Genomic DNA, 13,822 nt, shown 5'->3' with positions numbered 1-13,822 from the left:
CACATGCCACAACTAGAAGGACCCACAACTAAAATATACAACTATGTACTCGGGGGATTTGGGGAGAAAAAAACCAGGGGAAAAAAAAAGAAGAAGAAGATTGGCAACAGTTGTTAGCTCAGGTGCCAATCTTTAAAAAAAAAAATTGTTATTCTATCCACCCAGGGTTCTGGTGTTTCACTTAAAAAAGAAAAAAAAAAAAGAAGAAATTTATTGCTCACAGTTCTGGAGGCTGGAAATTTGAAGATCAAGGGGCCAGCACGGCCACTTTCTGGTGAGGACCTCCTCCTGGTTCACAGCCAGTCCCCTCTCACTGTGTCCTCACATGGTGGAAGGGCTAGGGATCTCTCTGGAGCCTCTTTTCTAAGGCACTAATTCCATTCATGAGGGTGGACCTAATCACCTGCAAAGGCTCACCATCTTTGGGGGTTAGGATTTCAACATACAAATTTTGTGAGGACACAAACAGACTATAGCATTACCCAACTCCAGATCATCATCACAAAAAATCTGTGTCCCTTCTCCTCCTCACCAGGCTGAAGTCCAGAGAATATGGGTGGAGCCCTGTATTTCATCCCTGCCCTGTAATAACAGGACAGCATTCAGCTCCCTCGCTATCAAGGGCTGCAGCTACGGAGACACAGGTCACAGAAGCACCACTCTTACAGCCACTTTGTGCTTTTTATGGGGTTTGTTCAATCTAAAATTGTGCATTCTGCAGACCCAAACACCTCCTTCCTTGTTTTCTCACTATAATGCTAACTCCTGACTGTATCTTTCTAACTGGCACAATTACTCCAAGAATATTTTGAAATTGCAGTGGCCACTCTGCAAAACTTTAATGTGAACAATTTGTTCATCTGAGAGGCACCTTAGAACAAGAACAAGAAAATATTCTTACGGTTCAATGATCTGTTTCTTATGAGGAGGCTTCAAGTCCAAGGCAACTTGGACTAAAAAATTGCCTCCCTAAAATATTGTATAGCTCATGCTAACGTAAAATATGGGAAACTGTCTCCCTAAACAGTACTTTTAGACAATACTCAGAATTAGCTTCAGATGTTGACATTTCTAATGCCCTTCTGACTTTTTTGTTGATGACTTAAAGTCAGACATTGCCTATCTGGTTCGTAAACCAAAAATTGAGTTGAAAATCACCCCACTGCATAACCTTCATTTTGCTAAACATTTTAGAGACTTAAGGTAACAAAAACTAAAGGACATGGGGAGGTGGCCAGCCCCATGGCCAAGTGGTTAAATTTCTGCATGCTCCACTTCGGGCCTGGGGTTTGCTGGTTCAGATCCCAGGTGTGGACCTGTCCCACTCACTGGCCACAATGTGGAGGCATCTCACATACAAAGTAGAGGGAGATTGCCACAGATGTTAGCTCAGGGCTAATCTTCCTCAAGCTAAAAAATAGAAGGATTGGCAATGGGCGTTAGCTTAGGGTGAATCTTCCCCCTCCACACACACACAAAAGGACACAGGGAAAATGTTTGTCTCTTTGCCTACAAGAGAGATGACTTTGTTTAACATAGGAGGCACCCCCTACTTCATTTCTCTATTTTGGGGATTAAAGTACTGGCTTATAAAAACTTGAGGTAAAACATACATAACATAAAATGTACCATATTAACCATTTTTAAGTTTACACTTCAGTGGAGTTAGGTACCTTTATATTGTTGTGAAACCATTACCATCATTCACCTCCAGAATTTTTTCATCTTCCCAACTGAAACGGGACCCATTAAACAATAACTGCCCATTCTTCCACACCCCCAACCTGGCAGCCACCCTTCTACTTTCTGTCTCTTTGAATTTGACTTCTAAGTACATCCTGTAAGTGGAATCATACAATGCGTGTCCTTTTGTGTCTGGCTTATTTCACTCAGCATGGTGTCCTCAAAGTTCAACATGTGGTAGCAGGGGTCATAATTTCCTTCTTTCTTTAGGCCAAATAATATTCCACTGTATGTATAGGGCACATTTTGTTTATCCATGCATATGGATGGACATTTGCTTTGTTTCTACCTTTGGCTGTTGTTAAAAATGCTGCTATGAACTTTGGTGTGCAAGTATCTGTTTGAGTCTCTGCTTTCAGTTCTTTGAGGTGTATACCTAGAACTGGAATTGCTGGATTTTATGGTCCTTCATGTTTAACTTTGTTTTTTTTTTTTTTTAGTTTTCCTGGTTTTTTCTCCCCAAAGCCCCCGTATGTAGCTGTATATCCTAGTTGTAAGTAACTATAGTTCTTCTATGTGGGATGCTTCCACAGCAGGCTTGACAAGTGGTATGTAGGTCCACGCTCAGGATCTAAACTGGCGAACCCCAGGCCACCGAAGCAGAGTGTGCAAACTTAACCACGCGTCCACGGGGCCAGCCCGCATCTTTAACTTTTTAAGGAAGCATCAAACTGTTTTCCACAGTGGTTGCACTATTTTCCATTCCCACCATGAATACATGAATGTTCCAATTTCTCCACATCCTCACCAACACCTGTTATTTTGTTATTGTTGTTATTTTAAAATAATAGACATCCTAAGAGATATAAAGTGGTATCTCATTGTAGTTTTGATTTGCATTTCCCTAATGATTGGTGATGTTGGGCATCTTTTTATGTGCTTATTGGACATTTGTATATCTTTTTTGGAGAAATACCTATTCAAATCCTTTGCCCATTTTTTAATCAGCTTGTTTATTTTTGTTATTGTTGAGTTATAGAAGTTCTTTATATATTCTGGATATTAATCCCTTACCAGATATATGATTGCAAACATTTTCTCCCATTCCATGGTTTGCTTTTTTACTCTATTAATAGTGTCCTTTGATGCACAAAAGTTTTTATTTTGAGGAAATGCAATTTGCCCAATTTTTTCTTTTGTTGCCTGTGCTTTTCATGTCATAAACAAGAATCCATTGCCAAATCCAATGTCATTAAGCATTTCCCCTATGTTTTCTTCTAAGAGGTTTGCAGTTTTAGGTCTTATGTTTAAGCTTTGATCCATTTTTTATTAACTTATGTATGAATGTGTAAATTAAGGGTCCAACTTTATTCTTTGCATGTGGATACGCAGTTTTCCCAAAATCATTGTTGAAAAGGCTGTCCTTTCCCCTATTCATGGACTTGGCACCTTTGTTGACAATCATTTGGCCTGTCTTAGTCTATTTGGGCTGCTATAACAAAAATACCATAAACTACTTGGCTTATAACAACAAATATTTATTTTTCCCCATACTGGAGGCTGACAAGTCCAAGATTATGGCACCAGCTGATTTACTATCTGGTGAGAGCCCACTTCCACAGAGACGGCTGTCTTTTCACTATAACATCACCTGGCAGAAGGGCCAAGGGAGCATTCTCAGGTCTCTTTCATAAGGGCATTAATTCCTTTCATGAGGGCTCTGCCTCCCAATGGTCCCACCTCCTAATACCAGCACATTGGGCATTAGGTTTCTAGCATATGAATTTTGGGGAGACACAAATATTCAGACCAAAGCATGAACATATGTGGGAGAGTTTGTTTCTGAGCTCTCTATTCTATTCCATTGGTCTATATGCCCATCTTTATGTCACTACTACACTGTTTTGATTACTATAGCTTTAAGGTAAGTGTTGAAATGAAGAAATGTGAGTCCTGCAGTTTTGTTCTTCTTTTTAAAGATTTTTTTAGCTATTCATAGTCCCTTGAGATTCCATATGAATTTTAGGATGGATTTTTCTATTTCTGTGGAAAAACACCTTTGGGATTTTGATAGGGATTACACTCAGTCTGTAGGTCTCAGACTTTGGGTAGTCACGACATCTTGACAAGGTTAAGTCTTCCAATCCATGACCATGGGATGTCTATTTGTGTCTTCTTTAATTTTTTTCAGCAACATTTTATATTTTTCAATGTACCAGTGTTTTTTCTCTTTAATTAAGTTTATCCCTAAGTATTTTATACTTTTTGATGCTATTGTAAGTGGAATTATTTTTTTGATTTCCTTTTCAGACTATTCATTGTTAGTGATACAGAAATTCTCTGGTTAGAACTTCCATTACTATGATGAGTAGATGTAGTGAAAGTCTTGTCTTGTTCCTGATCTTAGAGGAAAAGCTTCTGGTCTTTCACCATTGAGTATGATATTAACTGTGGGGTTTTCATATATAGCCTTTATTATAGATGAAGCATCCTGTACTTGTCTGTTAGGTCCAATTGGTTGATAGTGTTGTTCAAGTCCTCTATTTCCTCACCGATACCCTGTCTGGGTTTATATCTGTTATTGTAAATGGAGTGTTGAAGTCATCAACTATTACTGTAGGACTGTATTTCTCTCTTCAGTTCTGTCAATGTTTGTTTTATAGCTAGGCCTCTATGTAGATACAAGCTGCTCTGACTCACAGCTAGGCTATTTTGTTCTCCTATCAGACATAAATAATCTCACAGAATATTAACTTCAGACAAGATTATTCTGAGACCATGATAAATTAATCAAAACCACGGACACTTCATACTGTTGTCTAAGTACAGACAAAAACAAGAGAACTGTGCCACCCACAAAATAATCGTTAAATTGCCCTGCTTTCTGATAGCATCTAATCTAGAATAAACACCCTACTCCCTGAGACTTTACCTTAAATCATCCAGTCAAAACTCAAATCCTTTAAGAGGTTCTTTCTAACTCCTCTTACTAAGATACCCCACAGCTTCCCATGATGTTGTTCTTCCTCACTGTAACATAATTGTTTACCCACAAGTGTGTTCCTGGTGATCTTGGACTGAACACCTCTGACAGGGTCCCTGGTGAAGAGGTCCCTGGGCACTAAGTCAGGCCCCACTTCAGGACCCTGTACATGACAGGGTGGGCATACCTTTGTATGCATGAGCCTAGAAGGAAATACAGATTGGAAACATAATCCAGAGAACTAAGCCTATGAATTTTATACTTAGTAACCTGAGACTTAATAAGCACCTGCCATTTGGCAAAAGCTCAGTGTCCCTCAAAGTAGTGGCTGGCCTAAGATCTGGGGAGTTGAGGAGAGGGGCCTGGGACAAGGGGACCAGGTAGTGGAGCTCCTAGGAGGCCACAAGCCATCACTTGCCTATTGGGAGTTCAGAGGTAAGACAGTCTGACTTCCCACCAGATGCAAAGCTCTTTGCCTTTAATCTTTACTTATCCAGTTTTTCTCTTTGCCTCAGCTGCCTGGAAGTTGTACTTTTCATATAAAGCTGTATTTCTGGTATAAACAGGTCTCAGCTATTTTTTGATTATTTCCCTATTGTTAAAGAAAAGTTATTCTGACACTCGTTAAAACAGTAAGGCAGACTTCATTCAGGACCATAATGATAGGTGTGGGGACTACTGCAAAGGGGTTTTGCAGTAGAGGAAAGAGATTGGGCTCAACTCTGAAAACAAGGATAAGAGGGGGATTTATAGCCAAGGAGCAAGGCAAGGCTTAGTAAATGGAAAATTACTGAGGAAACACCAAGACTATGGTGATTCTTCCTAGGGGACTCAGCAATATTCTTGCTGAAAGCAGGCCAGGTGATAAGATATGGAGGGTTAAAATGAATAATTTGATCAGATATCAAAGGGGATCAGATACCAAGGATGGGGGATTTTCACTAAACTGACTCAGTAGGATTCTTGCCAAAACCGGACTAAGCAGTCCAAGGACAGAGCCCCAGGTCGAGGCCTAGTGGGGATGAGGGCTAAGAGGAGTCTGACTCAGCTTTGGTCAAGGACAGTCTTTGTCACCATCTTGATGGCTCTAAAAATCCATAGGGGTGATGAATACAGCCATCCCGACATGCGATGGTTTGACATGATTTTTCAGATTTACAATGGTGTGAAAGTGATATGCATTCAGTAGAAACTACAATTCAAATTTTTAATTTTGATCTTTCCGTGGGCTAGCGATATGCCCTACCACACTCTCTGGTGATGCTGCACAGTGGCAGCAAGCCCAGCTCCCAGTCAGGCTCCAGATCGCAAGGGTAAACAACCAATAAACTTACAACCACTCTGTACCCATACAACCATTCTATTTTTCACTTTTAGTACAGTATTCAATCAATTACATGAGATATTCAACTCTTTGTTATAAAACAGGCTTGGTGTTAAATGACTTGGCCCAAGTGTAGGCTCACTTAAGCGCTCTTGAAACCAGCTCAACACAAGGTTGACATAAGGGAAGCCATATTGTAGAAAAGAGACCATGTAGTAACTTTGAATGACCTCTGCCTAACTAACTCAGCTGGATTTGCACCCTCCAGGAGATCCACCTGCTATGACCTCTGCTAGTGCATATACCTTCCAGCTGCCATAGGAGATAACTTCCTTCCTCTGCGTTTCTTAGGAATGTGATGACCCCCAAACAGAGCATCTATGCTGATAGTCACCATCAATGAAAACTGAAAGATCTGGTGTGGCAACTCCCAGTCTGTAGCACCAGAGGGTCAACTTCCCTAGACCCTTCCTTCCCCTATAACCCACTGGCCTATATAACTGCTTCAAGATCCCGTGCCCCCCTTAAGATGGTTCTTTTGGACATTTGTCGGCCACCTTCCCTCTTGCTAGCAGGCTGTAATAAAATGCCCTTTCTCCGCCACCATCTTGCCTCTTGAGGATTGGCTTCTGTCTCCCTGTGAGCAGATTGTGCCCTTTGTGCCTAGCACTTTGAGCCATTTAAGGGAGGCTCGGCTAAGCTGGGATGCTGGGCACGTTAGACGTATGAACTACACGCTCTGAATATCTTAGGCTATTCTCCATTTACCGTGGGTTCACCCTGACCTAACTCCATCCTAAACCGGGGGAGATCCGTACAACAGGGAAGTGTGCCAGCGAGTTAAACGCTGGGCTCGCGGGCCATTCTCAAGCCCGGCTGTCCTCTGAGAAGCAGGCCCGCACGGAAAGGCTGCTACGGCCCTGAGAGCGAGCCCGCCCGGGCAGCTCCGCAGCCGCAGCCGCAGCTGGGCGGTCACGCGCCCCCGTAGGCCCCTCACGGCCGCCGGCCACCGCGACCTCATGCGCAGGCGACGGACGCGAAGCCCCCTGCTGGCCGAGCCGAGCGCCGCGCCACGCTGGGCCCTGCCCGCGGCCCCCATCCCGAGGCAGAGCCCGCCCCCTGCCCCGTCCACACAGGGCCCATTGCCGGGCCGCGGCTCTGACTCTTCCAGTTCGGGGCTTTTTCCAGACTCGCTCCTGCGGGAGTCTGGACCCGAACCTGCCCGCCCCGCATCCTCCGCTCCCACCAGAGAGAATTTGTAGGGTCCCCAGCAGGCCTCAGCGCAGTGGGAAGATACGCCTGCCCAATATGGCCGCCCCCGAAGCAAAACTGTGACGTGGACGCCGCCATCTTGTCCCTGGGCCTGAGCGGGCGGAGGACGCCATGTTTGTTACTGGCGGCGGCCGGGCTGGAGGGCTCTGTCTGGCTAAGTTCAAGTTGCCTCGTGAATGTTGGGACCTTGATTCCACTGTTTAGTGCCTTTGTGACCTTGGGCAAGTTTCTTCAGCTCTCTGCCTCTCTATTGAGAGATTTGAATGAGTTAATACAAGTGCATGGCATCGAGTAATTGCTCAACAAATGTTGGCTAGTAAGTTGTTATATTTACTCTCATTTTTAGTTCCTTCCTCACAGATGGCAGTTGTAACATCATCCACTTTTTACTAGATTGAAATGTCAACTTTTATATGAATGAATTTATGAGAATTTGATCGCATTGCTTCCTATGGGGATGGCTGAATGAATTATGAGCTGTGTCTGGGTCACAGGCCACACGGCAGCTTCGCTTAAGCCAATAAACAGAAAGATCTGCCTTCCTTGCATTCCTTCCCTCAAACTCCTTTATTCAGAAAGTGTTGATGGTGCACCCAAGTGTACCAAGAAGCAGTGATCCGGGTAAAGATGTTCATGTTACGGTGCGGATGACAGGCATTGTGCGTATCTACAGATGAGGAAGGTGATTTCACGCCGTGTTAAGCGCAGTGAGAAAAATGGTATAACAGGGTTGTGTGACTGGGAAGCCACAGGAAGGTGTTAAATAGGGGAGTGAAGAGATCTGTTTTGCGTTTAAAAACCACTCTGGGGGTGGGGGTGGGGAGGGGGAGAGTGTCCTGGGGACTTTATTATGGCCTATGTGTAAAATAATCAGTGTTAAAGAACAACATGAAGAACATTGTAGGGAAAAGAGCAGTTAGAGCTAAAGCAGGCAAGCCTTGATGGAGCCATGGGGCAGAATGTTCACAAAGTTCCCAGTGCGATTTCCTCCCCTACCCGTGTTTTTCTAGCATAGAATCATAGCAGGTGGATTGAGGTCACATAGTGGCCCTTGACCTTCAGCGACCCCAGGTCCCAGGAGCAGTGACCTGGGAGCCTCTGGGGACTGGGAAAGAGGGTTCCTGGGCCAGGTCATTGTTTCTTCCTCAGGGTACAGGGACACATTTCAGCAGTAAAATTTTGTATCACATTTTATCCCCCAGGTACTGTCAGCCTCATTTGTGGGAGCCTGGGGTCATGTCTCTGCCCTTATGAGGCATGGGCAGGGCAAGCAGCCCATCTGGGGCAGGGCCAGGGCTTCATTTTCACTGGAAGAGGCTGTGCTCGCCTTAACAGGGGCTCAGAGTGTCCAGGAGTGCTGGTTCCATGTGAAGTTATGTGGGTCGCCTATGTCATGGACAGTGTCTAAGCAGGCTACTTCGGGATTAAACAAAGTGCATCAGACCCAAATGGCGAATGACCATCAAGGGTGTGCCCTGTGCTTAGCACCTCACAAGCTCTAACAAGTATTGTCATCTTCCTGTCCTCCTAGCCTGCAGGTCCATGTCTTCTGGCCTCTCCCATCTGCCTGACTCCAGAGCTGGTTTGATGGTACTTTTCCTGGATTGCGGCCTGCAGCCTGCATTCCTCTGTTCTGTGGTTGTCCCTACAGAGCACCTGGGTCAGGCACAGCCCCCGTGCAGTCCCCCACCAGCCTCTTCCCATTAGAGTCCCAGGGACTCGGCCTGGATGCCAGTAGCTTCCCTTGTCTCAGGGTCCGCAGGAGAGGATCAGATAGGGTAAGGACCAGGGACTCTGCCCAGGAAGAAGTCCTTGCCCTGAGGCAAGGACAGCAAGGCCAGAGTGTCCGCCATTCCTCCAGACTACAGAGGATGACCCAGGTCCAGGTGAGCCAGGCTTGTGTTTACACATCCACACTTACCACTCTTTGCTTGCCAATGGATTTCAGGAAGTTTTTGCATTCCATACAATTGAAAGGAAAAAACAGGAGGCCTCATGATCTGGGAGTAAGTGGTACAGAAAAAGAGCATTTGGAGAACATCCACTCAAAGGAAATCTCCTGGAAATTATAGGGGGAAATCTCCTGGGAAATTGTAGGGGGAAATATCTTATGAGACTTGATTTTGAAAAATCAGCTGAAGATAATGAAGCAAAGTTTATCTTTTTACATAAAATCGGATTGCATTTGCAGCTTCACACTAATTCTTAGAAAGGACAGAGAATGATGAGGCTTGATTGCTCTTCAGCTTTGTTACGGAAAGTTTCAAACACAAACAAAAGTAGAACAGTAGCAGGAACCTCCATGTATCATTGTCCAGCTTCAGCCATCATCAGTTTGTGTGATTGTTTTTTATTGGGTATAATTTTCCCCACAAAATTAGATAGCCAGGGTCTGCAGAGGCCCATTCAGTGGTTTACATTTTTGGCAGTTCTGAGCAGTGAAGCAGGGAACTTCCTCATACACGTGCATATGGTCAGGGAGCAAGCCAGTTTCAGGGTTGCTGCTGGCAGTGGAACTACCAAGTTGAAGCGTTTTCAAGATGCTGATGGATGCAGCCAGTCTGACTTCCATTAACAGTATGAGAAACTGCCCGTGATGCTAGCCCTCGGGTGGGAAGTGTGTGTTATACGTGCTTTTGACTACTTGGATCGTCACTGTTGGGATACATGAGAAACTAGCAAGAGTGATTGTTCTGACCTCAGGAATGAGAGAATGGGGCCTAGGGTGGGAGAAACAGCTTGCTTTTCTGTGTAATGCTTTTACACTTTGTAAATCTTGTGGATGTGCCTGTGCGTGTGTTTTACCATACATATATTATTTTTAAAAAGATGAAATAATTTCAAATATTTGGCCAGTCTAATGGGTTGTATCTCATTTTGCATTTCTTAATGACTTTTTATGGAATTGGTAATCTTTTTTTTTAAAGATTGGCACGTGAGCTAACATCTGTTTCCAATTTTCTTGTTTTTTTCTTCTTCTCCCCAAAGCCCCCCAATGCACAGTTGTATGTTCTAGTTGTAGGTCGTTCTGATTGTGCTCTGTGGGACGCCGCCTCAGCGTGACTTAATGAGCGGTGCCGTGTTCGTGCCCAGGATCCAAACTGCCACTGCAGCAGAGTGCGCAAACTTAACCACTCGGCCCGGGGCTGCTGCTTCTTAACGATTTTTAAGATTGAGCATCTTTTGTATGTTTTCATTGCCATTTGTATTTCTGTTTCCATTGATTGCATTTCCTTGGCCCATTATTTTGCATTTTTCATTTTTATCGAGTGATAGGAGCACATGCATATTTTGAGTAGCCATCTGTCTTCCTTATTTTCAGTAAGTTCCACATATTTTCTCCTAGGCGGTCATATTATTTTATAGAGAGTTTTATTTTTAATTAAGTTTAATCTTTTTCATTATTATTGGTATGTAGAACTCAATGGATTTTTTTTTTAGATAAAGGAAGGTGATTTTATTTCTCTCATCTGAAAATTTAATGGATGGAGTCACATAGATATTTTTAGCTCTTTTAGGTCAAAAGAAAGGAAGGAGGACAAGAACAGAAAGGAGACAAGCCTAAGGAACTTGCTATTTAGTCTATAGTTAATATGAAGAGGTGGCTTTGGCACCACAGAAGAAATTAAATCATAGTTGATTATGCCTGTTCCTAAAGGGAGTCAGTCTCGCGAGCAAAAGTCAGCAACAACTCAAGTATCTACGTAGAGCATGGGAGTCCCCGAACAGAGTTGTCTTCCAGTTCCTCTGGCTCTCCCCACCAAAGACACAGACATGTCCAACAGCAATATCCTAGCAAATGTCCTGTCGATGAAAATAATCCATAACCAATCTATAAATGAAAATTTGGGTGAGTTTATTCTGAGCTAAAATGTGAGGACCATGGCCTGGGGCCTTTCTTCCCAGAGGAAGAAAGGGCACCGAAGAAGTGGGGTGCACAGAGTGGTTATATACCCCCAAACAGGATGTTTCACATAGGATTGAAATGTCCCTTTTACAAAAGTCGCGAGACTGCTCTGTCGGCACAGCAACTGATGGACACAGCAGGTAGGTCTGCTGTCTCGGTGGACACAGCAGGGTGGCAGGTCTGTTTCTTCCAGCTGGGTGATCACAGGTGAGCTGGATGGTCAAAGCTGAGTGCAGCAATCAGTTCCTAGCCTAAGGAAAGATGCTTATCCTTAAGGAAATGCCAATGTGGGGGGAAGTTGCACCTTTATCTTATGGCCGTTTGTTTCTTGCCATAGTAAATGTTTAAAGTAGATATGCATGCAATGCATGCTCAATGGCCACGGTCAGGTCCTTTTGGGAAAAAAAAACAAAGTCAGGCCGAATTAGGTTTACACCAAACGGCTTCCTCATGTACTCCAATGTATCCTATTGCTTGCCATTTCTATTTGTCAGTCCTTACAGTTTCAGGATGAGAACTTCCCACTATAAGACCAGAAAAGGACTCCTGGAGAGGAATGGGGAGTGTTCCCCACCAAAGAGCTGAGGCTGGGGAAAGATAGTTTTCTGTGTTTCTGCCTTGTAGGTGGGCCGATGCTGAAGTCGACTAGACTCTAGCAATTCTGCTTTGAAGATGGAGCACCCACTAGGTGTAACAAGGTGCCCAGCTAGGTGTGGGTTGGTGAGACAGCAAGAGCCAGGCCAGCTCAAAGTCAGAGGCTCAGTCTTCTAGTGCTGGGTCCACTTGATGCTCAAGGTCAATGCCAAGCCTACACCATCGCCCAGAGGGCTCATCTCTCAGACACTTCACGTGCTGAGTGCGCTTCTCCACTGTCTAGTCCGTAGTTATCTAGCAACCTTGGTGAGCATTCTTGTTAAGTCTAATTGTCTGTACTCTCTTGGTGTGGACCTTTTTTGGTCCCTCTGTGAAGTCTAGCACCCAATACAATTCCTGATAGTCTTGGTGATTATTACCGTCCTAGTCTGGTGTCTTATTTTACTTTAACATTTCTTAACATTTCACTGTTAACTATAATGATGCTGTTAGGTTAACTATAATAATGATCTTTGCCTACCCAAAGTTTATAAAAATATTGTTTATTCCCTAGAAGCTTTATGCTTTTAAACACATCAGTTTACATCTGAAATTAATTTGTGTATGTCTTATTTTTGAGAGTTTAGCTAAACTGCTCCATAATATTGCTGCCTCAGCTCTGTTCTGTGTGGCCAAGTGGCCTGCAGGGGCCTTGAACTGACACCAGCCCCTCCATCTGGCAATGCCCCAGATAATAGGCTGCGGAGTCACAATAAATCCAAGTTCCTGATATGACTTCCCCAGTGGCCCTTGTGATAAGCAGTCTCCCCTGCCTTCTAGAGCCTTCCTCTTGCACACCCCTTACAAAACACCCCCCCAAAACTTACCAAAGCTCTGCTCTTTTGGAGTTTGAATTGACCAAGCCAGCCTTAGTCCAGGAACCCCAAAGCACTCCACCCACAGACCCTAATGAAGGCACGTGCCCCGGGTTCTCCTGTGCTCTCCTGCCTGCACCTTGCCTTGACCTCGTGACAGAGCCTATGGGACCTGTGAGACTCTATCAAGTGGACCAACATACTCATTGTGGGAGTCCCAGAAGTTGAAGAGTGAAAGGGGCAGAGAGAATATTTGAAGAAAATTGGCTGAAAACTTCCCAAGTTAGATGAAAGTTGTGAATATAAACATCCAAGAAACTCAACAAAATCCAAGTAAGATAAACTCAAAGAGACCCACACTGAGACACATTATAATCAAACTTTAAACAGTCAAAGATAAAGAGAGAATCTTGAAAGCAGCAAGAGAGAATGACTTGTCACTTAGAAAGGTCCTCAATAATCTATCAGCAGATTTCTCATCAGAAACTTTGGGGGCCAGAAAGCAGTGGGCCAATATGTTCAAACTGCTAAAAAAAAATAAAATAAAATAAACCAAAAAACGTGTCAAAACTGAAAATCCTGTATCCAGAAAAACTGCCCCTCAAGAGTGAGGGAGACATTAAGATATTTCCAGATAAACAAAAGCCAAGGAGTTCATAATGACTGATGACTGGTCCTGACCTGCAGGAAATGCTAAAGGGAGTGCTATAGGTTGAAATGAAAGGACAATAGACAATAACTCCAAGTCATATGAAGAAATAAAGATCTCACTAAAGGTAAATACATGGACAATTATAAAAGGTAGTATTATTGTAGAGTGGTTTACAGTTGAACTTTTTGTTTTTTATATGATTTAAGAGACTAATGCAATTAAAGAACAAAAGCAATAATTAGTGTATACCCTAGTATTACCATTACATTGTTTTGTAACTCCAAATTTTGTTTTCTACATAACTTAAGAAACCAATGGATTTAAAAAATTTATTAGTTTATGTTTTGAGGTGTACGCTGGGTAAGGATGTAATTTTGTGAAATCAAAAACCAGAAGAGGTAGGGATGGAGTTGTAAAGGAGGAGAGCTTTTGTATGATATTGAACTTAAGCTGGTATAAATTCAAATTAGATTATTATAACTTTAGGAAGTTAAATGTAATCCCCATGGTAACTATAAAGAAAATGGCTATAAATATACACAAACGGAAATGA

General features: G+C 43.3%; 1 long non-coding RNA gene across 1 annotated transcript in view; it reads left to right on the top strand.

Moving 5' to 3' along the window:
• The first annotated feature begins 7,054 nt into the window (after positions 1–7,054).
• The window catches only part of LOC139078721 (uncharacterized), a 52,947-nt gene continuing 46,179 nt past the window's right edge, over positions 7,055–13,822 (top strand). The window contains exon 1 of the long non-coding RNA XR_011531744.1: positions 7,055–7,578. This is a non-coding gene — a long non-coding RNA (uncharacterized lncRNA). The remainder of the gene's footprint in view (positions 7,579–13,822) is intronic.

This window comes from Equus przewalskii, chromosome 22, assembly GCF_037783145.1.
Source record: "Equus przewalskii isolate Varuska chromosome 22, EquPr2, whole genome shotgun sequence".
Classification (NCBI taxonomy): Eukaryota; Metazoa; Chordata; class Mammalia; order Perissodactyla; family Equidae; genus Equus; species Equus przewalskii.
Note: the sequence above shows the minus strand (reverse complement) of the source record. Positions and strands in the feature narration are given on the sequence as shown.